The sequence below is a fragment of the Triturus cristatus genome, chromosome 5_2, assembly GCF_964204655.1.
Source record: "Triturus cristatus chromosome 5_2, aTriCri1.1, whole genome shotgun sequence".
Taxonomy (NCBI): Eukaryota; Metazoa; Chordata; class Amphibia; order Caudata; family Salamandridae; genus Triturus; species Triturus cristatus.
The window spans coordinates 794,458,324-794,483,975 of record NC_140588.1 but is presented as its reverse complement, the minus strand read 5'-3'; the positions used below and the strand labels follow the sequence as shown (position 1 = coordinate 794,483,975).

General features: G+C 44.9%; 1 protein-coding gene across 1 annotated transcript in view; it reads right to left on the bottom strand.

Annotated features, from left to right (window-relative positions):
- LOC146829275 (integrator complex subunit 6-like) overlaps positions 1-25,652 on the bottom strand; it is a 319,223-nt gene that overhangs the window by 99,276 nt on the left and 194,295 nt on the right. The gene's annotated exons all lie outside the window — the stretch shown is intronic.

Sequence of the window (25,652 nt, the reverse complement as noted above, 5' to 3'; positions counted from 1 at the left end):
ACATATGTGACAACAGAAATATTTACTTTACCATTATAAAGAATGCCAGTTCATGTCATGATTCCAGATAATATACACATTTGTTGGAAGTTCCAAGCATTTGAAAGAAGTGGCACTAACGTGCCAACCAGTTCAAAGTGTTCCCACATTCAGCACTATAGTAACACCACAGCAAACCTCAGCCAAGGACCATCACATCAGTAATTATTTCTAAAAGCCAAAGAGTGAAGGGACTTTTGCATTAGTCCTTTTAAGGTGATACTTAAAAGGACATAGTCTTCCCTTTTTAGTTGAGGGACTATGTGTCATTTGTCACAGACTATAGGTGTGCTTTAATCATATGCCAGTTTCCCCACTTTATTAACCATACTGCTTGCCAGTTATTTTGGACAATTCCCCTCCCATTCAACATGTCGGAGTGGTAAGCTTTCTTGCCTCCCTTGACTATGTAAAAATTGTTTTGCGGTAGAATAATTATAGATTCACATAAGGCGCATACATAGCAATCCAATGATAGAGTAGAACAAGTTACTTACATTTTTTCTGGTAGAGAGTACACATCTAACCGCAGATTTCTCACCTTAGAATATTCCCCAGGCATCAGACTAGAATCAGAAAATCTTGAGCGGTACCTGTGTGCGTCGGCGGTGAGTGGCGTCATTCGACTAAAAGTCAGCATCCTCTGCATCAGAAGTGATATCACTATACTTATATAGGTGCCACCCCTGTGTTCTGATATCAGTTCCTTTAATTTTGTGCTAACAGCATGAATCCGGAAAGCCACCTCAGTCTTTTTTTGACCAACTTTTTTCAACTTTTTGTTGAAATTATTGAGCTTTGCTTCAAGTGTGTATAGGGCATTATATCCCCTGCTAAAGGCTTTTGGGGATTGTCACAGGCAGATGTCTGTGTCCGTTCCCCACTTGGTTTGTATCTGGTGCATGGGGTCGGGACATGACCCCAAGACCTGCATCGAGTGCAAGTTGATGCACCCAAAGGCGATTCGTGAGCGGGCGATGAAGCTCCTGGCAGTGAGCAGGTCTGTTCTTGTGGAAGATTTCGGGGCCGTTCCCAGACCTGTTCCTATAAACAATAGTCTTCCTGCTCCAAGACCTCATTCAGGTAAGTCACAAAAGCACAAGAAGAAGAAATCAAAGCGCTTTTCGGCTTTAACTTCTCAACATCCTGGTCCCAGGCCCTGCTCCTGCACTCCACCTGCGGAGCTGGCGTCAGGGCCAGCTCGGTACTACCCCAAAGATTCCTGGAACGAGAGCAATGCCCACGCATAGCAATTTGACATGTTTCCAGTTGCAACCTCCTCAATCCATGACATTGACTCTTATCAGAGGGGGCACTGAGCAAGCATACTACTTTTATATTTTATGAAGCACTGTATGTTGGTTTCCCATCAACTAATGTCTCCGTAAGATGAAAGGGTTTGGGAATTGTGAGAGGCCTTTGTCTGAGAAATTGGCAGGATGCAGAGCTAAGGGTTAAATAAATATCTAAACAGATTTAAATTGGCTTAATTTTAATTAACTATGTTAGTAATAGGTTTAGGTGCTACATTTGTGTGGGGACTGACCTTGGTGGTACCAGTCTCATTCTAGGAATCTCTTAATAACCGGTGTGCTGAAGAAGCCTCTTCCTATGGAGCCCCTTGTGTATGCCACTAGAGTCGACCGGTGTACCGTTAGAGAGGTGCAGGAAAGGTTTTCATCTAGGTCAATGAAGTACCTGGCAATAGCAGTATACCTGTCAGCATGTCTTGAGGGGCTGGCAGTCTGATCACCCTGTTCCAGCCATCTTCACCAGCTCTGAATACCTGGTCTGTCTGGCCCTTTGAGGTGCAATCAGAATTAGTGTCAAGAATGTTTGCACTTGACTATCACTAGAGATATCAATGGATTTGGGGGAAAGTGTATGCAAATTTCCCTGACCAGTCTATTGAGAGGGCATTCCCAAGAGACTGGTGGTGTGGGTACCTGGATGAGAAGCTTTGGCATTTTGCGTTCTATGGTGATACAAAGAGATTTAAGTGGGGTCCGCCCCATTCTTGAACGATCCTGTCTGCTATATGTTGTTTTAGCTCCTATTCGTGTGAGGAGCCAGATTACCTGCTTAGCCTGTGTGCTTTGGTACTGTGAAGATCAGGCAAATGTATGGCTATTAGGGTTGTCTTTCTCTGAACAGCTGATCTCCATATGTCCTGCGCTAACTAGGACAGTGTGTTTGACCTAGTTCCTCCATGCTTGTTGAAGCCCAGAATTAAACCATACATCACCCAACGGCTTTGCGATCATCCTCGGAAAATCTTCTAACACCCCCCACCCCACTTCCATCTGTCATCTAGAGGGGGAAAGTCAATGGCAGCCCTAGGAACTAAAGCCTGGAATAGCTTGCCCACCCAGATGAGACTGGCACAGCCTGAACTCATGTTCAAGAAACTCTTAAAAACCTGGATCTTTGCTGGCCCAGACCACATAGTGCTATCACTCATCTGACCTTTTCCACCCGACTGTAGTCACTATTTTCCTCACCACAGCCCCCCGCTTCTGAAAGCGCCAAGTTGCTCCTCGGAGTGAATGCTGCGCTCTATAAATACTATCATTCATTCAGTAATTCATTCAAGTAAAACAGAGGAATACATTGTTTGTCTGCATTTTAACCATTCTTGTGTGACCGAAGTCTGGAAGACCTTTAGGGCTAAGAAGAATGTCTTTAGTTTCAATAGATTTGGAGCTGCTTCCTCGAAACTCCATAGGCCCCTCATGTTTAGTCTACCCATGTGAGCTCTGCACCCCATGTGGGATGCGAATGTTGTGATGTTTACAGAGGGGGTTATTTGTTTGAAAGGTTGAAAGGTCTGCGCAGTGGATCACTGCCTTTGTCCTCTTCTTGTACTGCTCTGTGATATGTTCCATCCACTCCATTATACTCTCATTGTTGGTGTATGTAGACCACCATGTCGTGGCAACATTGACGCAATCTGATGCTGCGTTGCCTTCTATGTAGATAACAGTGATAGTGAGATGATTTATATAGTGCATGGCTACTAAAGAGTGTCCCAGCGCTGTACCATTTGAAAAAAAGATGCACATGGTAATTACTGAGAGAAAAGCCGGGTCTTAAGCTTTTTCTTTAAACCAGCTTTAGCCTTTGTTTGACAAAAGTCAAGAGGGACCTTGGACAGATGATTACCAGATGAACGTAATACTCTCTCAGGGCCGTAAAAGGCAATCCTAGCCAAAGGATAGACAGGTCCAGACTAATGGAGAACTCTATGCATTGAGAGCTGATTTTAAAAGAATCAGTTTTTCAATGCGATGCCAGTGCAGATTGTGCAAATGACAGGAAATATGTTCCCGTCACGTAAGACCAAGACCACGCTTCTGCATTCTGAACGATCTGGAGTCTATTCAGAAAATATTTCAGCAGGCCTGCAAATAATACATTGGCGTAGTCCAATCTGGACATCACCAAGGTCAATATAACAGTAATCTTAGTTGGAGATGACAGAAAGTGCAACTTTTTTGCGCTACACGCAGGATGCCAAAGCAAATGCCAACCACCGAGATAATTTGATTATGAAATGACATTTTATTGTCAAATTTGAGCCCTACAGCTTGGGTGTCTGGTGTGGGTATCCCTGTCGGCTAGTGGACTTCTAAGTTTAAAACAAAGTTATGTCCAAATCTGAGCACCTCTGTCTTCTCTGTGCTACACTTCAGGTGGTTGCAAGTCAGCCATTGAAAAACAGCTCGGAGACAGGGTTGAATAGCATCCGAATCGATGAAAACCCCTTTTCTAAAAGCAAAGAAAATCAGCATAAAAATAATCTTAGCCCCAAAATAATCCACCACCTTAGCTAGAGGGGACAAATAGATGTTAAACATAGTGGGGCTAGGTGCAGAGGCCTGGGGTACTCTGACTGATACCCTCCGGCTGGTAGAGAAATATGGGGGTAGCCAGACTTCTGGACTCCTATCCTCAAGAAAAGACTTTAGCCATTTCCAGGCATTATCTCTAATGCCAATCTCAAGAAAGTGTGCGAGCAGCATGGCATGTGCGACTGTCGAATGCTGCTGACAGGTCCAACAATACCAGGACTACCCTGCTGCCCGCATCAATGGTACATCTTATGAGATCCAAGACCTCAACCAAGGCAGTCTCAGTACTTAGATGGAGGCACAAGAAGAATGGCTGCACTATTTCTTGAGCTGGGGAATCACTGCTTTGGCTGAGGCTGGTTCTTTGAAGGCTACTCACCCTTGGTCCAGGGTGCTAGGAAGCACTGGGACAAATAAGTTCTTCCTCTTTGATGGTAGCAGTGTCTCAAGGGGGAAGCCGGAGTCAGTTTGTTCGTTTTCCAGTTGACTCCATAAGTGTTATTTGCAATCTGAATCAGAGCATTGTACACTGAAAGCAGGTGGCAGGTGGGGCAAGTCTTGAGGGGTAGGTGACGACCCCTTCTTCTGGGGAGTCAGTGTCCAGATGCTGCCACCACTCCTTCTGATGGCTTTAAGTCCTGGAAAGAGTGCTGCTCAAACTGACTTACTTCTTGTTCCCCTTCCTTGTAGAAGATTTCCTCTTCTCTGGGCCCGGCGACACAGTGAGCTTCGACTTAGTATGTTCCTCTATGCAGGCTTCCTCTCTCAGAGGCCTTGAATGAGTCGTCAAATACGTTCTTCCACTTTACAAGCGCTTCCATCCCAATGTCGAGATGGCACTTTCTTTTGACATCAAAGTTTTCCTTTATTGATGCTAACGCCTCTTTTGCTTTGTTAACTCTCTCCGTCGCACATTCTCCATCGTCTTTTGGAGTTGAGGATGGCTCTGAGGGTTTACAGCCAACAGTGTCTTTCGACGAACAAGTTACTTACCTTCGGTAATGCATTATCTGGTAGAGACTATGTGGCTGCAAATTCCTTACCTTTGAATTTCCCACTCGTCAGGCTGGATCCGGAAACTTTTGCTGAGCAATACCCCTTGCGTGCGCCGTCAGGTGACTCCATTCGGCTGCACGTGATGTCGGCGACAGCGTTGGTTATGACGTTGTGGTGCCTATATAGGTGCTACCCAGGCGAGCGGACGTCAGTATTTGTAGTTTTTTCTATTCCAGATGCGTAGAGCCACGAAGTAACTGATGTAGTCGTGTGCAAAACTAGGGCCCTGAAAGGAGAAATAACCCTAGCACTACAATATTAGTCCACGAAGCGGGGAGGCTCGGGTGCGGCTGTAAGGAATCTGCAGCTGGATAGAGTCTCTGACAGATAACGCGTTACCGAAGGCAAGTAACTTGTTCATATGATAGAGACTTCTAGCTGCAGATCCCTTACCTTTGATTTAGATACCCAAGCCATACGATCCCAGCGGTGGGCTGCGGACCAATATCCTATACTAGGAAGTTCTGTGGGACCGACCGGGCAAAAGGCCCATCCCTGTGGACCTGACCTTCCAGGCAGTACTGTTTTGCAAACATGTGCAAAGATGCCCATGTTGCTGCTTGACAGATGTCTTGCACTGGGACACCCCAAGCCATGGCCGTAGTCACAGCTTTTCCCCTGATGAAATGGGCCCTTAATCCCTCTGGGGGCTGCTTCTTTGCCAGGGCATAACAGAACTTGATGCAGAGAATGACCCAGCGAGAAAGGATCCTTTTCTGCACTGCCCTTCCCTTCTTCACACCCACTTTCCCCACTAAGAGTTGGTTGTCCACCCGGAACTCTTTTGTGCCGTCAAGGTAGAACGACAATGATCTTTTTGGGTCCAGCAGGTGGAGACGCTCCTCTTCCTCAGAGGGATGCAGTGGAGCAAAGAAGGTGGGCAACCTGATGAACTGACCCAGATGGAAAGGGGTCACAACTTTTGACAAAAAGGTAGCCCGTGTGCGAATCACCACTTTGTCCAGAAAGGACAAAAGATAAGGAGGCGAGCAAGATAACGCCTGTAACTCCCTCACCCTCCGGGCCGATGTAATCGCTACTAAGAAGGCTGTTTTGGTGGTCAACAGTCGGAGGGGACAATTGTGTAAAGGCTAAAAAGGGAGCACACATCAGTTAGGTGAGGACCAAATAAGGACCCCCTGTGGCATAACAAAGGGCGTGGGCGGAAACAGATGAGTCAGCCTGTGGCATCTCATGTTGTGGGGTTTAGAATGTTAATGTTCCATGACATCACCAGCTGATGTCATGGATTGTTGAGCGCAACTAGGTTCTGGAAACCACCAGTTGATCTGATGGCTGGCGGTTGGATGGGATCTTCCTTGTTATAATAAATCTGCTATTTTACATCTACCCGGTATCCTGTTTCTTCTTCAAGATACTTCATTGGCGTAGTCGGCTTTGGAACACGATGAACTGATGAATGGGAAGATCTCAACACGGGAGTCTAATTATCTCCTTTCCTCTGATCGTTGTGTGTCAAGTACACCAAGAGGAAGCCACATCAGTCACTGTTAATTTCAATTGGATCACTCATCGATTGTTAACATCTTCGTTTGGATTGCACCTGGATTATCATTGTTTATTTGTAAAGAGGGGTGGCACGGAAATCGTATGGCTGTTTAACTGTTTGCTTTCACAACGTGGAGCCCTGCGACGAGTGCCATATACTTCGGTAATGATACAGATGAACTTTAATGGTGCAACATTTTCATCGGAAATCGGTAATCGCATGGCTGTTTAATTGTTTGCTCTCACAACGTGGAGTTTTGCGACAAGTGCCATACACTTCAGTAATGATACAGATGGACTTTAGTGGTGCAACATTTTCATCGTTGTCTTAACGGAGTTCAAGATTTTGGCTGAAAGGTATAATCTCTACTTTAATTTGATTTCAACCCGCAATTGACATTCAAAAGTAAACTCTTACGTTTCAACGGTCATAGTGCGGCATACCTGGATCTAGAACTCTCAAGCTGGTATTCTTCTTTCTGGATTCCATCATCGATCTTCATCGCGCTCATTCGGAGCATGACGGAAGATTCTACGTAGAACTGTGGAATACGGCTTCACGCTTCGGAGATTGACTTTTCTGGCATACTGTAGTTCGTCATCGCGCACCACGTCACGTTGGACGTGCGTGGTGGCCATTTTGTTGACGGTTGCATAGCAACTAAGTTTTTTTTAACGCGATTTATCCGTTTGTGTCCGAGAGTGTTTCGTTTGCCCCATAACAACTCTACTTCTACTTAGTAAGTTCTGGTATATGTGTGCATGTATAGTTTTCTTTTTTAAAAAAAAGGGAACAAAGGGAACAAAGTGTTATTACTCGCTTGATATGTAATTGACATGTATAAACCAAGTAGAATGGTTTAGAGTCTTCTTTGACTCTAACAAAGGACTTTACTTTAGGTACAATTATTTAAGGAAATAGGCATATTTAATTAATTAGTTATCTAGCACTTTACCCATTCAGCTATGCAGAATGTCACTGCAGCACCTTTCTTCTTATCATCTCCTGGTGCTCCTACAATCAAATGGAAAAAATGGAAGGTGGTGTTTGAAAGATATGCCAGGGTATGTGGCCAGTCTCTTAGTGCTGAAAGACGGTCCGCATTATTACTTCATTGTTTGGGTTCGGAGGGCCAGGATGTTTTTGACAACTTGCCAGATTTATCTGCTGAGGAAGCTAGAGGCCTAAATGATTATGACATTTGTATTAAGAAGCTGGATAAGCATTATTTGCCAAAAGTCAGCACTATCCTGGAAAGGTATCAATTTGCGAAGAGAATGCAATCCACAGATGAGTCTATTGAGGATTATATAACTCAGTTAAGGAAGCTTGCTTCTTCTTGCAAATTCGATAATTTAACTGATGAACGCATCAGGGATCAATTTATGTTTGGGTGCAACATGGAAAAGGTTAGAGAAGAGTTATGGTTGAGGGACGAACCATCCCTAGATGAGGTGTTGAGTGTTGCAAAACGAATAGAACACTCCTTAAAATGCGTTGCAGTGATTAAGAAAGATGCTGAAAAAGGGTCAAAAGTTGAGGTGGTAAAGATTAAATCTGAAAAAGGTGATCTAAACACTAAAACACAATCAGACAAAGTAGGGATGGAAAGGAAGTGTTATAGATGCGGGAAAATGGATCATTTGGCTAATGATAGAAAATGTCCGGCTCTTAATCAAACTTGTTCAAAGTGTAAATTAAAGGGGCATTTCACTGCTTTTTGTAAAACTAAACTTAAGACAAAGGTCAAAGAGGTAGAAATTTATCAAGAAAATGACTCTGACGACTCAATTTGTGGACAAATTGTAGTACAAGTTGAGGAAAAAACTGGTAAAAAAACAGGCCCATATGATGAAATTATGGTGGAGGGAGAAAGTACCAAAGTACTATTTGATTCCGGTGCTAAGATCACCATAGTTTCAAATGATTTTTATCTATCTAAACTTAAGGGAAAGGTTACTCTCATCAAACCTGACATCATACCGTTGGCTTATGGGGGAGAACCTATAAAGTTACATGGGTATTTCAATGGTCTAGTAGAGTATAAAGATCGGTTGATTGAAGGAAAAATCTATGTCTCAAAGCGTGGAGACAGCATCATTAGTTGGTTACATCAAGGGGATTTGGGAGTGTTTCTTGATCCTAATGCAGATTTTCCGATACAATTGAGGGAGAGGATCCATTCAGATGATAAGAATGTCAATGAAACGTATGCTCATATGCTCAAATCTGAATTTCCAAAAGTATTTAGGGATACCCTGGGATGTTTGGAGGGGTATAGACACAAGATACGATTAAGAGCTGATGCGATTCCTACACAATGCAAGGTGAGGAGTGTTCCTCTATCAGTTAAAGAGGATATGAAAAAAGAAATAGAAAAACTAAGCAGTGGTGGGATCATTGAAGAGGTGGAAGGATCACAATGGCTTGCTCCAGTGGTCGCAGCTCGCAAACCAAATGGTAGTTTGCGTTTGTGCATTGACTTAAGACAACTGAATAAGTGTGTTGTGGTGGACAGATACCCATTACCCAATATTACAGAATTGTTAACATTACTTGATGGGGCAAAAATATTCAGCACATTAGATTTAACCTCGGCGTATCATCAAATTGAACTTGATGAGTCGTCTCGGGATTGTACCTCGTTCATTACTCCATTTGGCACATTTAGATTTAGGAGAATGCCTTTTGGTTTGGTGTCTGCCTCCTCGGTGTTTCAAAGAGTAATGGAAAGAGTATGAAAAGATCTCCCTGGAGTGTGTGTCTATCAAGACGACATTGGTTTTTGCTAAAGACGACGGGGAACATGATATTAGATTGAAATCTGTGTTAACAGCTTTGAGTGAGCATAATCTCACGATTAAGGTGGAAAAATGCTCATTTAAGTGTAATACCATCAATTATCTTGGTCACAGCATCTCAGGAGAGGGTGTAAAGCCCAAGTCCGAGTTGGTCGATACCATCACAAAAATGTGTTCTCCTACCAACAAGTCTGATCTCATGAAATTTTTAGGGATGATTGAATATTATGCCAAATTTATCAAAGGGTTTGCTTTGGCAACTGTGAACATGAGAAGGTTACTACGAAAGGGTGAGGAGTACTTGTGGTCAGAGAAATGTGAGGAAGAATTTGTGGCCATAAAGGGGAAACTAGGACTAGCTCCTTCTTTGAAGAGTTTTGATCCTTCTGGTAAATCTATTTTGGTGACAGATGCGAGTGAGAAGGGGTTGGGAGCAGTTTTGAAGCAAGGTGGTAGTGATGGCATGAAAACTATTATGTTCCTGTCTAGAAGCCTTAGAGATCCGGAGACTAGGTATTCAGTTGTCGAGAGGGAAGCCTTAGCTGTGTTTTGGGCGGTTAAAAAACTCAAAAAGTTTCTGTGGGGTGTAGACTTTGAGGTCCATACGGATCATAAGCCTCTAATTGAGATTTTCAGTAAGAAAGGTTTGGATCTAATATCTGGTAGGATTACTAAGTGGGTGATTGGTTTACAGGAGTATAATTTCACGATCAAGTATATTCCGGGAATTGAAAACGGTGTAGCGGATGTTCTATCGCGTTTGGTGCCCTCAGTTGGTTTGCATGAGTGTAGTCCTGACTATGAAGAGGATGATGAAATTGTTTGTGTTGTAGATCAGGTTATTATATCGGAAGACAGGTGGTTGGATGAAATACGGAAGGACTTAACCTTGTGTGAAGTTATGTCTTTGTTAAAGGCAGGGTGGTCCTCCAGTAAAAATGTTTCTGAGAATGTGAAGTGTTTTTGGGGTGTACGTAATGAATTGTCTGTAGACAAAGATTTCTTGTTTAGGGGCACAAGACTGATTCCTCCTACTTCTTTAAGAAAGGAATTGGTAGACTCGGTACATGTGGCTCATTCAGGTCTAACTAAGTGCAAAGAAAGGTTACGCATGTCTTATTGGTGGCCAGGTATGGACAGGATGGTTGAGCGTATAATTAGAGATTGTGTGTCGTGTGCCATCAGCGACAAATCCAAGTGTACGCATGAACAACCAATGGTCTTAAGGAAACGTCCAAATGGACCTTGGCAGGAAATTGCGTTGGACATAGTGGGTCCCATTCATGGGAAAGAATCTCAAACATACCTACTAGTGGTCATAGACATGTATTCTAGGTGGCCTGAGGTGTTCTTCTTGACATCTGTCAACACTGGCAATGTTATTGATTGTTTGAAGTCTTTATTTTCCAGGGAAGGTTTGCCCATTTCTATTTTATCGGATAATGGTGTTCAGTTAATATCTAGAGAAATGGAACTGTTCTTGTCGTCCAAGGGAATTGTACATAAAACCTCTGCTCTCTATCACCCAGAAACTAATGGGATGGTAGAAAGGTTTAACAAAGTGATTAAGGAAACCATTGCTTTAGCAAAAAGTGTTGGTGCTGATTGGAAAAAAGAGGTCATTGCAAAAGTTGAGGAATATAGGCTAGCTCCACACTCAACCACAGGGAAAACTCCTTTTCTGCTGTTTCGGAGTAGACTTCCGAACACGTGTGTTGAACCGTATTGGGTCAATAAATATGAGTTGCTAAAAGGAAAAGATAAGGTATGTGATGGTGAAGAAATGGTGAGAGTTGAGGAAGAGAAAGGGAGAATAAGGAAAGAATATTTTGATAAGAAACATGTTGTAAAGAGGACTGTGGTACATGTGGGAGATTGGGTCATGATTAAACGTCCTGGTGTTTTAGGCAGCTCAATGTCCAAGTACATGAAACCTGTCAAGGTGACTAAAATTTTTAAAAATGCAATTCAAACTGATGATCATCGCATATGGAACTTGAATAGAGTGGTAGTGTGTAAGGGAAAGTTGGAATGTGGTGTGGAAATCGATTCAAAGGGAAGTGATATTGGTGTTTCACTCAGAAGATCCAACAGGGTGGTCATGAAGCCAGGTTATTTGGCAGATTTTGTTTGATGTTCACGAAGCCAGGTTATTTGGCAGACTTCTCTTTATGGTCATGAGGCCAGGTTTTTTTGTCTATGTTTAATCTTCTTGATTTTAGTTATGTGTATATGTATATATGTTATGACATTGCTTTCTGTATTTGGGGAAGGGAGATGTGTGGCATCTCATGTTGTGGGGTTTAGAATGTTAATGTTCCATGACATCACCAGCTGATGTCATGGATTGTTGAGCGCAACTAGGTTCTGGAAACCACCAGTTGATCTGATGGCTGGCGGTTGGATGGGATCTTCCTTGTTATAATAAATCTGCTATTTTACATCTACCCGGTATCCTGTTTCTTCTTCAAGATACTTCACAGCCCTTTTAGAAATCTATGAACGATAGGAGATTTGAAGAGAGAGGGCTGGTAGCCGCAAAAAAGCAGATAGTGCACAAAGGTAACCCTTGAGAGTTCCCCCTGAGAGTTCCTTAAGCAGAGCCCTGTTGGGCAAGGGTCAGAATAAACATAAGGACAGTGGAAAGAGAAGCAGAAAGAGGGTCAATAGACCTTTCTGTACAGTATAAATAAATGTCTGCCAACGGCAGGCGGTTACTGTCTTAGTGGAGGGTCGCCTGGCCGCCAAAATAATGTTACAGACTTCGGAAGGAAGGTCAAAAGCTATCAACTGCCATCTATCAATCTCCACGCATTGGAGGCGCAGAGTTCATAGGCTACGGTGAAGGACCCTCCCCTGCTGCTGCAGGATCAATGCTCATTCTCAGAAGCTCTGGTTACCAAACTCTCCTTGCCCAGTCCGGAACCACAAGGATGACTTGGGCCTGGTTGTTCCGGATCTTCTTCAGAACCCTGGGGAGGAGTGGTATGGGCAGAAAGGCAAACAGCAGGCCTGAGCGCCATTCACGACGAAGAGCATCGCCGAGCGATAGCCGCCTTGGAACCTCCAGTGTGCAGTACTGCTGACACTGCACATTCTCTTCGGAGGCAAACAAATCTTACCAAGGTTCTCCCCACTGCTGAAAGAGACCTTGCACCACCTCCACTGGAGACGTCATTCGTGATTCGCCAGGCCTCGGTGGCTAAGTTAGTCCGCGCTGGCGTTCAGAGAACCTGCCAGGTGTTGAACCATCAGGGTTATGCCGTGCTATTCCAGCCATGTCCAGAGATGCAGGGCCTCTCGACAAAGGGCCACGACTCCACCCCGCCCTACTAGTTGCAGTACCAACTGGCGGTGGTGTTGTCCACGAACACCTGCACTAGCTTCTCTTTGACAGAAGGAAGAAATGCTTTCAATGCCAATCGAATCGCTTAGAGCTCCAACAGATTTATGTGGAGCACTGACTCCGCCGGAGACCAGTGTCCCCTGCTCTCCACCTCTCCCAGATGGCCGCCCCATCCCAGAAGAGACACATCTGTCACTACTGTGAGTTCTGGTTGGGGAAGGGAGAGGGGTCTGCCATTGACTCAATTGTGGTTCGTCAACCACCACTACAGTTCTCTCGCAGTTCCTTCCGAGATCTGCTCCATGTCAGTGAGATTTCCTCAATGTTCTGCCCACGGGAACTTCAGGTCCCACTGCAGATCCCGCATACACCACCTGCAGGATGCAGGTGGCCATGAGGCCCAACAGCCTCTGAGTCAGTCTCACCAAAATCCAGGATAGAGGCCGAAACATCAGAATCATGACCTGAATATCCTAGACTCACTGCTCGGGAGGATAGGCCTGAAACTGCACTAAGTCCAGAACTGCTCTGACGAAAGGGAGCATCTGAGAATGAGTCAGGTGTGACTGCTGCACATTTAAAGAGAACACCAGCAAATGCAGGCGATATGCCGTAGTCTGAAGGTGGGAGACGACTGTCTGGGGCAAGGATGCCTTCAACACCCCTAACCTGCGCAGATGAGCAGCGAACACCGGCATCACCTTGGTGAACACATGAGGGGTACTGGTAAGGCCGAAGTGGAGCATGGAAAACTGGAAGTGCTCGCAACCTACCTTGAACCGCAAGTAACACCTATGGCCTGGCAGGATGGGGATAAGAAAATACGCATCCTGCAGGTCCAACGCTACCATCCAGTCATCTTGATCTAGGGCAGACAAGACTTGAGTTAGAGTGAGCATCTTGAACTTCTCGTTCTTGAATAAGAGATCGATGGTCCGAAGATCTAAAATGTGCCGCAACGCTTTGTTCTTCTTTGGAATCAGAAAGTAGCTGGAATAACAACCACTGTTTACTTCTGAAACGGGATGCTTTCTATAGCTACTCTGGCTAAGAGAGCTGTGACTTCCTCTTGGAGCAATCTCAGACGATCCTCCAGTAACCGTTCCTGATTTGGCAGAATGGGAGGTGGAAAAGAAGAGAAAGGACGAGAATAGCCCTCCTGGACGATCTGTAAGACCCACTTGTCCGATATTATGGATCACCAGTGGGGGAGATGATGACAAATTCTTCCACAACTAGAGTAATGTGGTCCAACAGAGTCAGCATAGGAGTGCTTGGAGACTGAGGCTGTTGGAATTAGTGTGGCCGATGACTTCTGGCCTTTATTCCTGAATTTGAATACACGCATCCACGTCCTTGCGCAGCTTGGGCAGTCTGTGCAGGACGATGGCTGGGAAAGGGCTGACGTGGCTAGAAAAGCCTTCTGTTGCCACAAAAGGGGCAAAAAGACGTGAGAAAATTCGATTTTCTATCGTGATCGAATTGACCCGCCATTTTGTGCTCCGCCGCCATTTTGTGTTGCCCTCACTCAGGCAGCACGACGATCGAAGTCTTTTCTGCTTTTCCTGCAATATTGTGTCGAAATAGCCTTGTGCCTCTGTTTACAAAGCTGGTGTTAGAGACTGGCCGAGTTTTCTAATCCCTGTCTCAACTATCTGTTGGTTCACACTATTCTCTTCTGACTTTATCTTATCGTCTGGCCTTCGCTGTCCTCTGTTCGTATTCTCTTGTTTCACAACTGTCCTCCAAAGCACACGAACGTATCTCGCCACCTGCAAGTCAGTTACAGACCCGGTTAATACCTTAGCCTGTGGGAGGGGTGGCAAACACAAATGGAGGAGAGGCTTCATCGAGTTACTCGATACTTTGTTTTCCAACTTTTTCTACTGGCTCTGACTTTCCTTCGGGCTATTCCTACTGGTTTTTCATGTATGTTTTAGGTGTGTTCTTAGTTAATGTATATGTCACCTATGTACTATATAAGATTGTGCGCCACGGAGTGAAGTGGCAGTCTCCTGAGAACATACCGTGTGTACTTCTAGGACAACTGTACTAGCTGCAGCTAATAAATCTGATCTTTTACGCCGACAGAGTGTCCCCATGTCTCTGTGTAGCTAAGCAGGAGAACCCAGGAGATTAAGGCATACCCTGCGCCGCCAGGCCCAAAAGGTTCTGGTTTTTCAACTAGCGCCCAACGTGGGGCGGCTTCAGTGGTACCGGTTCTGCCTGAAGGTCGTGAGGAACCCCGCAGGAAAATTCTGGAGGAATCGCGAGCCACGTCAAGCGACCCATGTATGTCGAAAGTCTTTTGCAGCGTGGTTACTCCTTCCTGACGGCTACTGACGACTGCTGCCCTGACTGCCGCCCTGCCTTGGCCCTTCCTTTGGTGATGTATGGTAAGGCGAGACGATAGACGGACCTCTGTTGGCGTAAGAAGACGTCCTTAGTTAAGTATTTGGTGGGTCGCGCCCACAATTTTGGTTCTTTGTTTCCTTTGCTTCTTTGGTCCTTAGATTCGACTATTGCAATAGCCGAAGCCGAGGGTAAGTGCATTTGTGCTGCGTAAACTGAGTTTTACCCCCTTGAAGTTTGTGAACAGTCCGGTGAAATCACGAGATGCCTGGTCTGACTAAGTTTGGAAAACTTTGTTGCTTTGGTTGTAATAGGGATTCCCGGCTTGAGGACTCTTGTCAGATTCCTTCGGTTGGAACTCCCACATATGAGCTCTATTCAAAACATGGTGTTGGCCCCATTGCCTTTAACGAGGCATGGACCCGATACACGAAGAAAGATGGTGTTTTAAAATGGCCAGAAAATGGTAGTTTCGATTCTAATGTGCTAGATAATTTGGAAGCAGTTTTATTCAAAAGAAAAGCCCGGCCGGCAATGATTGACTCTTTCCGCCTTTGGCGTAAGGAAGCCAAACAGAGAGAAATTAAGCAAGCCAAACAAGATAGGAAAGCACAGGGTATGACAATTATACAGGCTGCCCAACAATTCAAAGATGACAAAACTAATAATGCGATGGAAATTTCAGAGAGACAGCATCATATGGCGATAGATAAATGCTATCCGGTGTTGCCTGTTTCCCCTTCCGAAAACAAGAAAGATTTAGAAGAAGATCCCCTAATGTCTCATTTATTGAGATTGCCTCCGCCCTATGCACAAGGTGCCAATGCACCCCAGTTGTTACAGCCTGTTCAGCCGCCAGCAGTACCTCCGCCTGTTCCAGCTCTTCCGCCTTTGCCCCTTTTAGTATCTCCGCCTCTACCAGTTTTTCCTTTAACTTCAACTTCTTTGCCCTCATCTCCTGATCTTCGATCTCCTTTGCCTTCTGCTCCTCCTGCAATTACCGGTTCTCCTTCCGTTAGTTCACCTAATACCTTGTCCCCTATTCTTATGTCCAATTCTCCGTCACGGACACTGTCACTGGTATTTTATCTCCTTTCTTTGAGGCTTTAAATGTGTCTCCGGCTTTTGCTCGAAGACAGTCTCGTAGTCAGTTCCCAGATTGTGAAGAACGAGAAAGGTTGGACTCTCTCGCACGTAAATGGATCGAGAAGGGTCCTCAGTATAGTGTGCCCGATATTATGTCTACCTTCTCACAATGGAATGCGCCTACGCAAAGATATGTTTTCAATGTAATGTGTGATACTCTCATTAAAGAATGGGAGGATGTGAATTCGAGTTCGGTTCCACAGGGTCTGTTAGATGTTAAGGCTGACTTCGATAAAGGACTTATTGTAGGTTCTAAGGTTGAGAAAGCTGTAAGGACACTTATTACCTTTAGATCCTTGTTGTCCTCTCAGACTTTCCTTGATTCCGATCTGTCAGCTAGGTTGACACTGAAAAATTATCCCATGAGAGAGGTTCCTCCAGTGTGGAAGGAGGAAGTTGCGGCTCAAGGTAATAATTCAGCTATTCCTGCTCATTTCCAACGTATATGGGTACATATCCCTTGGAAACGATCTGAAGTTTTAGCACTTAAACAGACTCTACCGGATCCTCGTAAGAATCCTGCAGGTTAGAATAAAGAATTATCACAGACGGTTGATGCTTGCATCATGAATCTAGCCGATATCGATATGTTGATGGGAAATGTAGTTCCGCAAGCATTATGGGCTAAGATTCGTAGAGAGAATCATGTTCAAGCATTAGGTGGTGATTGGGCTGCTATAATTGCCGCGGATGCAGCTCAAGTGGGTGGTGTTAAGCCTGATGTTTTGGTTTCAGAACTCCCCGGTAGGATTATTACATTAATGAAAACGATGATGCCTGCCTTGAGAGTTAACTGGGATAAATTAGCGGCATGCAAACAGAAGAAAGATGAGTGTCTCTGATTTCTTCACTCGTTTCGAGGAGACATTTATTGATCACAGTGGTCAAGATATGGCTACAGAGGGTGGACAGCGATTATTTGTGGACACATTTGTATTTAATTTAATTAATCACACAAATTGAAAGATTCTGAAAGTTCATGGGCTGTTTCTTCTTCTGCCCAGATATTGGCTACTGCACAATATTATGAGAACAGAGATAAAGAAGAAAAAGAAAAGCTAGAGAAAAAGACGAAAGAATTGAAAACGAACGTTCTCTTGCAACAGGCTTATCCTCCTCGTTATGTTCAGCCTCAGTTTCAACAGCCTCCGCAGTTTCAGAGGTTGTATCAAAAACCTGAGCCATATATTCCGCGACCTTTGTTAGGACCTAATCAATGTGCCTATTGTAGAGAGGAAGGTCATTTTAAGAGTAGTTGTCCGGTTTTATTGCAGCGCAGTGGAACATTATCTGCTCCACGAGGTCGTGGTGGCCTCCAGTCAACAAACAGAGGTAGAGGTCGAGGTGTGTTGACTCAAGAACAGCGTTCCTTTCCTCCTCCTAATTCCGTGAACTATTTTGATCAGCAAAATGTTAGGTCTACACAGTATTACAATGAAGACCATTATATTGAAGGCGAGAATGAAAGTCTTCATGCTAACTAGGACAGCCTTGGACAAAGTAAGGGAGTTGTGTTGATTCCAGTAGATCAGAATGGACCTTATGTTAATGTCACTACAATGGGTGTTTCAGAGCCATTTCTCCTAGATACTGGTGCGATGAGAAGTTCTATCATTCATTCTAAACTCCCTGGGGAACCTTTGTCTGGCTTAACGAATGTATCTGTAGGATTTTCTGGCGCCCCTGTTCGTAATCCGGTTTCTTGCCCTTTGCCTATTTCAGTTGGCCCTTATGATTTGGAAGCTCCGCTTCTTTTGACGAATGGTTGCGGTGAGAATCTGTTGGGTTTGGACTTATTGAAAAGAATGCATGCTACGATATATTGTTCTCCTTCTGGTGTACATCTTACTTTAGGACAGAAACTGACTTCTACAATGTATTTGTCCAAAGATCAGTTTCCACCTGAATTGCTTTCTCTTCCGGCAACGCTTTGGGCCACGGGTCCGAACGATGTGGGCTGTCTTGAGATTCCACCATATGTTGTCACTCTCAAGCCTAATGTTGAATTGCCACGTATTCCGCAGTATAGAATTTCCACTGAAGGTGAAAAAGCGCTTCTGGAAATCATTCATGATTTGATTCAGAAGGATGTGGTTGAAGAAACGAGAGATAACATATGCAATAGTCCTATTCTTCCTGTTCTTAAACGCACTGATCCTTCTCAGCCTCCTGTTTATCGTTTCGTAATTGATCTTCGGGAGGTAAATAAAATTGTTGTACCACAATTTCCTGTAGTCCCAGATATCACTGCTCTGTTGACAATGATACCTTCCACAGCGACTTGGTTTTCTGTTATCGATCTAAAGAATGCCTTCTTTAGTATTCCCATTGCTGAAGAGAGTAGGGATATTTTTGGCTTCTCTCTTGGAGGCCGAAGCCTCTGGTTTAAGCGCGCACCTCAGGGCTATTGTGAAAGTCTCTCTATTTACAGCCAAGCTTTAAAATGTCATCTTGATACTTTTCATTTGCCGTCTGGTGCTGCTCTTATTCAGTACATGGACGATTTGTTAATCGCTGCTGATTCAGAAGATATTTGCAAGAATGTGACTGTTGTATTGTTACGTCACTTGTTCGAGCTGAATCATAAGGTTTCACCTTCCAAACTACAATATGTTCGTCGAGAGGTTACCTATTTGGGTCATCTCCTATCAAAGGAGGGACGACGATTAACCCTAGAACGAATTCAAGCGATTGTGCAAATGTCTGTGCCATCCACAAAAAGGGAGGTACATGCCTTTCTGGGTATTACTTCTTATTGTAGGCAGTGGATTCCAAACTTTTCTTTGTTGGCTAAACCTCTGTTGGCACTCACTTTGAAAGATACACCTCAGCCCCTTCCCTGGACTAACGAATGTCAGAAGAGTTTCGCTGACTTGCGTGCTGCTCTGTGGTCTGCTCCTGTATTGGGTACTCCCGATTACAGTAAGCCTTTCACGCTCTATGTCCATGAGAGAGAGGGTTGTGCGTTGTCAGTTTTAACGCAGCGTTTTGGAGACAAACAACGGTCATGTGCCTATTTTTCGGCTACGTTAGATCCAGTAGCTAAAGCATTGCCTAGTTGTCTTAAAGCGACAGCAGCAGCAGCAATTTCTATTCGACAGTCTGCTGGAGTAGTGTTAGATAACACACTTATTGTTATGGTGCCGCATGCAGTGGACACCTTATTAAACCGAACAAAAACACAACATCTTACAAGTGCTCGTTTGTCTGGATATGAGCTGACGCTTTTGGCTAGTCACGTGCATATCAAACGATGTGATACTTTAAATCCAGCTACTTTGTTGCCTCTTCCAGTAGAGAAAGGTGTTCAAGAACAACATGATTGTTTCCTCCGTACTGAGGAAGAGACAAAAGGAAGAATTGACTTGAAAGATACGCCGCTAGAAAATCCGGATGGAATTCTATGGGTGGATGGTTCTTGTTTCAAGCTTCCTAATGGAAATACAGTTTCAGCCTATGCTGTTACTACTTTACATACAGTTGTGGAAACAGCACGCATTAGACACAATTCAGCTCAAGCAGCAGAACTGATAGCTTTAACGAGAGCATGTGTGCTGTCAAAAGGAAAAAGAGTGAATGTGTACACTGACAGTCAGTATGCTTTTGGTGTGGCGTTCAATTTTGGGCGTCTTTGGAAAGAGAGGGGATTCCCTTCTTCCCATGGCACTAAGATACAACATGGTCAATTGGTGACTGATCTTCTTGAGTCACTTTCTTTACCTGCCCAAATAGCAATTGTGAAGTGTAGTGCGCACAAAAAGATTACTGACGATGTTGGTCGAGGAAATGCATTTGCGGATGAAGTAGCGCAAAAGACAGTGAGAGATGCTACAAGTCGAATGTATGTTGCGGGTCCTGCGAATTGGGTTAAAGAGAGAGGAATGTATGAGAATACAGTAGAAAGTGTAAGGTCGATTCAGGAAGAGGCTACAGGGAAAGAATTGAGTAAGAGCTAAGAAAGTACAGGAATGTTAGATGAGATGGGATGTTGGGTGGAATTATCTGAATACCAACGTTGGCTGTTACCAGACGCTTATGTACTACCAGTAGTTACTATGGCGCATGGTCCAGCCCACTTAAGTGCGAAGGGAATATGCAAACTTTTAGCTCCAGTGTGGCAGAATGAAGGAATCCCAAGGTGTGCAGACAATGTAGTGAAACATTGTATTGTTTGTCTAATGTACAATCCGGGAAAGGGAACCCCAACTCCAGCAGGTCACTTTGCTCCTCCGACATATCCATTTGAGGTGTTGCAAATCGATTACATTCATATGGAGCGATGCAACAACTTTAAATATGTTCTGGTGGTAGTATGCGCCTTTTCTAGATGGATAGAAGCATACCCTCTAAAAGATAACACAGCTTTATCAACTGCTAAAGTTCTACTAAAATAATTTTTCCCCGGGTTTGGTTTGCTGCGCATTGTCTGGAGTGACAATGGGAGCGAATTTGTGGGCCAAGTCATGCAAAAAGTTTGCGCGGGTCTTGGTATCAAGCAAAAGTTTCATGCGGCAAACCATCCACAGTCAGCGGGTTTAGTGGAATGCTACAATGGGACTTTAAAACTAAAACTAGCGAAAGTACAGGCTAGTACAGGACTTAATTGGCCCGATGCTTTACCATTGGCTCTTCTATCCACCAGAACTGCTGTACACTCTCGTTTGGGACTTAGCCCTTACGAAGTGGTTTTTGGGCGCCCAGCTAATATATAGGGAGTCCCTCGCCCTAAGAAATACTCAGACTTGCCATATCCAATGTTGATCGATTACTTGCATGACCTTACGACTAAATTGCGTGTTCTCCATCAACAGGTTCAGAGTGCATTGCCAGAGGCTTCCACAGATCCAGGTCATTCCATCCAACCAGGTGACTGGGTTTGCATAAAGAATTTCCAAAGGACGAAAAATTTGGAGCCCAGGTGGAAGGAACCTCGGTTGGTTCTCCTAGTGACGAGAACAGCAGTGAAAGTCGAAGGAAAGAAAAATTGGATTCACGGCGTGCAATGTTAGAAAGTGCCTTTGCCTCTACCCTTTGATCAGTGGGTACGTAAGGGCATTAGTAACTCTGAGAGCGAAAAGGTTCCATGATTTGTGCCTTTCAGTGATGCACGTCTGAGTGGAACATTGTCTGAGAAAGAGGACGACGACATTCTTCAGGAAGCGATAAAACCACATCGTCGCTTGAATACGACAAATCCGCGAACATTGTTCCGAGACCAAACTGCACCTGATAAAGAACACTATAACCTAAGACCTAGACTAAGGAACACTTAAGATTTTTCTCTCCTATGTAGTTTTTCTATCCCGGTTGCAGGGTCACGGTAGGAGTCTTCGTTGCGACCTGAGTAGTGGCAATAGGCCTGCAGGACTTGCAGTGTCATAGGACGGCAGACAATCGTGACTAAGTGATTGAGGAAGATTGCCGTGAGCATCCATGGAAACTACATTAGGCAAAAGAGAAAGAAAGGATAAAATGAAAAAAGAATTCCGTAGATTAATGTACAGTAGTTTTAGTATAGCCTTATGTATTATTATATTATTGTGTATCCTTTTGGCGTGTATAAATTGGATTATTTATGCTCTGCAGCAAAAAGTTGTCTCTCCTTCTACCTCTTCGTCTTCTTCTACTGTCTCTCCACATCTATTTCATACCCTTCCTCAACATGAACTCATTAGAAGAACCGAATATTACAACATTTGTCCAGTTATTACATCAACACCAATTAGTGATCAATACAACTGACTGTTGGGTGTGTGGACTTATGCCACATACCACAGAAAAAGGAATGCCGTATTTAGTTCTCCCGTTCTCTTATGAGGGTTCTGCTTGGGCTTATTTTGTTATCTTCTCCAATGCCTATCAAAGCAAATTCAGACGATCCGTTAGTTCATATATTGGTGGTCCGGATTTTAGTCATAGTTTATTGATAAAGGGAATGGTAGCTATGGCTAAAATCATGGAAAATAGTAAGATTTCCGTAGGCGAAAGAAAAGCGTACACTAACTGAAACGTCACCCATTATCTCACTAGCCTTAGTGATAAGGTTAAACAAGGAAAATCTCCACCGATTTGGACTATACCACATCAGGGTAATTTCTGTCTACAAATAAATGGTCAGTCTGCTGACACCGTACAAAGAAATAGCTGTTCCCACACATACGTCTACTCCTCTCAGAACTCACCGCCTCTAGTACCATCTCAGGGTACATATTTCATCTGTCATGATAGGGCTTACACATGGTTGCCTACTGGTTTTTTCTGGTACCTGCTATATAGCTTTCCTTCTTCCCCCTACATACACCGCTTCTGCAAATCATCATGAAACAGATATGGCAGAGGGATTATTAATTCTAAGGACACAGCAGGACAAGAGGGAGGAGATTTCCTCAAAGGTTTTCTTCCTTTTTGGGGTCCAATGGCCAACAGCAGAAATATAAGGCAATTGGTTTGTGTCGTAGAAACCACTATAGACATCACTGTAGGAGCCTTAAGTAATATCACGGCAGAACTACAGGCGGATCGTCTTATGTCTTTACAAAACCGAGTTGCCTTAGACTTTGTTCTTGCGGACCGTGGTGGAGTGTGCAAATTGATCGGGTCAAGTTGCTGTATTTTCATACATGATGACGCTCCGACAGTATACCAAGCTATCTCTAAATTACATATAATCTCTGAGTCGATTCATCAGGACGAAGGAGATTGGTCATTATTGGAGTGGTTTTGGGGACTACTGTCCAAATGGGGTTGGAAGGTATTGACATTCCTTGGAGTAGTTTTGACCATCATTTTCTCTTGTTGCCTTTGTATACACTGTGGCCCCGCCACTTGCGACCTCTGTGCTACTGTGTGCATCCCTGAACCCAAATCACAAAGAACAGAAAATATTAGAATGATGGTGACCTCATGGCCATCGACATTGACTCAGACTAACGTGAGTCTATATATCCTGCCTGAGTTCTGGAAAAAGGAGGGTCTGAGAAAATTCGATTTTCGATCGTGATCGAATTGACCCGCCATTTTGTGCTCCGCCGCCATTTTGTGTTGCCCTCACTCAGGCAGCACGACGATCGAAGTCTTTTCTGCTTTTCCTGCAATATTGTGTCGAAATAGCCTTGTGCCTCTGTTTACAAAGCTGGTGTTAGAGACTGACCGAGTTTTCTAATCCCTGTCTCAACTATCTGTTGATTCACACTATTCTCTTCTGACTTTATCTTATCGTCTGGCCTTCGCTGTCCTCTGTTCGTATTCTCTTGTTTCACAACTGTCCTCCAAAGCACACAAACGTATCTCGCCACCTGCAAGTCAGTTACAGACCTGGTTAATACCTTAGCCTGTGGGAGGGGTGGCAAACACAAATGGAGGAGAGGCTTTATCGAGTTACTCGATACTTTGTTTTCCAACTTTTTCTATTGGCTCTGACTTTCCTTCGGGCTATTCCTACTGGTTTTTCATGTATGTTTTAGGTGTGTTATTAGTTAATGTATATGTCACCTATGTACTATATAAGATTGTGCACCACGGAGTGAAGTGGCAGTCTCCTGAGAACATACCGTGTGTACTTCTAGGACAACTGTACTAGCTGCAGCTAATAAATCTGATCTTTTACGCCGACAGAGTGTCCCCGTGTCTCTGTATAGCTAAGCAGGAGAACCCAGGAGATTAAGACGTACCCTGCGCCGCCAGGCCCAAAAGGTTCTGGTTCTTCAGACGGGCCACAAGGGGTGGAGGAGAGGCCCAAGGATCTGGCCGTAGCTCAAGAGTCCTGAACCTGACCAGGGCAGAGTCTGCCTTTTCCACAAAAAGTCTGGTTCCATCAAAGGGCATGTCCATCAGATTGGACATCGCCTGAGAAGGCAGTTGTTCTTAGCCAGGCATGGCGCCTCTGTCGGTGAAATCGATCTACCCAGGGAATCCATCGTATCTAGGCCACACCATATGGTGAATTTTGCTACCTCTCTCCCATCCTTGACTGCTTGGGAGAGCACAGCCCGGGCTTCCTCTGGGACTCGTGGCAGCACTTGCGCAACATCTCCCAAAGGGAGTGGGAGAAACGGCCCAATAAGCATGCGGTATTCACCAACCACAATGCCAGGCTGGAGGAGGAAAACAACTTCTTCCCAAATGAGTCTAACCTCTTGGATTCCCTATTCGAAGGGGCGCAAGGGAATGCGCCCTGGGAAGTAGGGGCCTGCACCACCAAACTTTCAGGGTGGGATGTTGGCTGAGGAACTTCGGATTTCCCAGGGCTGGGCGATGGCGGCATGCAATCATCCTATTCACAGGAGCCTCTGTGCTAGGCGTGGACCACCTGCCTAGTAGGACATCTGACAGTGCTTCATTAAAGGGCAAATGGGGTTCAGAAGTGGAAGCCCCAGGCTGGAGCACTCTGGTCAGGAGATTAGTCTTGACCTGCACTGAGGGCAGCTCTAGACCTAGGACTTCAGCTGCCCTTTTAACCACCAGGGCATAGGATGCCCCCTCCTCCGTAGCCACTGTTGGTGGAGAGAGCATGACAGTATCTGGAGAAGTGCCCTGGCTTCCGCAAGTTCCCCATTCCAGTCCAAAGGCTCCGTAGAGTCATCCTGATGTTCAAAAGGGTCCAAAGATCCCTCCTATTTCAATCTTTAGCCTAGCACATCTTCAAAGTGCTCAGGCGACAACATAGAACCCTTGGGTTCACTGGGCGCCAGAATTGGCGTTGAGCGACGTCGTTCCGGCTCCATGTCGTCGGGAATGAGGATGGGGCTGGTGCCGCGGTGGGCACCAGTGGCGCAGAGTCGACCCTGGCTCTGGCTGCGCAGAACCATGAGTATAGTGTTGGTGCTCCTTCCCTCTTTCATCAACAGACGACAGCCAAGGAGAAAATAAAGTACTCTTGGACTTCTTCTTCTTTTTGTGCCTCTACCCAGAGTGTCCGGAAGACCTCGAGTGGGAGGAAGAATACTTAGGGCCCCGGGAGCGATCTCGCCACCTCCTCTTCTTCGATCTGGACTGTGACATCCACATAGTCTCACTCAACGGTTTCGACTGCCGGGCCGCTCCCTCATGGCCTTCAGAGCCATGGCCCATTGGTCCGAGCACGACTTCGACTCTTGGTCGTGCTCGAGATGTCAAAAGCAAAAGAGGTGGGGATCGGCTACCGAGGTCATACGATGGCAGGCACCACACGGCTTGAAACCTGTCTTCCCCGAAGACATCCCTCGCACACGAAGTGGAAAAAAGTTCAGAATTTGACAAAAGTCAAGAAAAACCCCTGTCAAAATGCGACAGAGGGGTAGCTCTTCCCGGATGGCACGTAACTGGAGCGGAAAGAAAAGAACTGACGTCCGCGTGCCTGGGTAGCACCTATATAGGCACCGCAACGTCATAACCGACGCTGCCGATGACGTCACGTGGAGCCGAATGGAGTCACCCGACGGCACGCGCAAAGGGTATTCCTCACCAAAAGTTTTCGGGATCCAGCCTGACGCCTGTGAAATTCACAGAAAAGGAACCTGCAGCTAGAAGTCTCTATCAAATAATGTATTTAGTATTATGGCCTCAACTTCGGA